A 1,265-nucleotide genomic window follows, 5' to 3' on the forward strand; every position below is an offset into this window, starting at 1 on the left:
TCTGTCTGTCTGCTGGGATGTTATATCTCTGTCTGTCTGCTGGGATGTTGTATCTTTGTCTGTCTGCTGGGATGTTGTATCTCTCTCAGCCTGGGTTGTCCCTGACAGGCAGAGTCGGGAGCCCACCTCTCAATGAACGGAATTGTGTCCATGGGGGGTTCCCTATGTAAGCCTATGTAAGAACTCCTACATTACTTTTTTTCAATTTGGAAAGTGTTTTAGGTGCCGGCAGCTACATGAGGTCATATGAGCGCGCGGGGCACACCAAACATTTTCAGTTGGAAGAATTTTTTAATTTTCTCCGGGTGCCGGCCGAAGCCTACTCTTATCTATTTTGGACCACCAAGGGATCTTTAACGTGCAAAAACTGTAGAGAGGCTGCAGAAAAAGTCAGGAGCCCAGAGGAGGGGGCAAAGGAGGTGAGGGGTGGGAGCAGAAAGAGGAGACGAAAACAGACGACAGACCATTTGTAGAGAGCAGGAAAGGAGGCGCAAAGGAGGTGAGAAAGAGGGGGGGGGGTTCCTACATTACAAACAGGTTAGAAATGTCTCAGAAATAAACATGTCCTTTATGTCCCAGTCTTTCTGAGAGAGGAGAACCAGACTTGTAGATCAGTGACGTAACGGTTCTGTGAAGACGTAACTCATTCAGTCCGGGCGACTACAGTTAATTACCCCCACCTTTGTACACTGCCAAAAGTTTGTCATCCAAGCTCTCAGCGTCTCTAACTTTCCCACAACTCAGCTCCTAATTAATTAACCTATTTATTGTATATTATATTTATGCTAAACTGGAAAACGAATAGAAATACGCGCTGTTTGCAATAAACCTACCGTTTGATCTTAAATAAAATGGATTTACTGGGGTGTTGTAGATTCTCAGGGTATATAGAGAACGGGGCAATGCAGTGCGACACCTGAACGGATGTGCTGTGTATCAAGAGTTGAAGCTTTTCATCATGGCGTCATTGATCTGGAGCAGGGTGTCTCAAATCTGGAGCAGAAGTCGTATGAGCCTCGTCTAGAGTGCCGTCCTACGGGCTGTAAAGTAACCAAGTCAAGTTGCGGTTGGTAAGGGAGGAGTACATGGGAACATACTAGATCCTACCATCAATACATTGATTTTGACCATTGACAAGTTCTGAACCCGGTGTTCTTGGGAGTCCAGCATTAATCTCAAGTCTCAAAGGTTGGATGAACACGGCCAGCCGAGCATGATCGAGTGTGGTTATGAGAAAAAGGGCACTGAAAAAAGCAGGGGGGGGG

The sequence above is a fragment of the Aplysia californica genome, unplaced genomic scaffold (genome assembly GCF_000002075.1).
Source record: "Aplysia californica isolate F4 #8 unplaced genomic scaffold, AplCal3.0 scaffold01151, whole genome shotgun sequence".
In the NCBI taxonomy this organism is placed as follows: Eukaryota; Metazoa; Mollusca; class Gastropoda; order Aplysiida; family Aplysiidae; genus Aplysia; species Aplysia californica.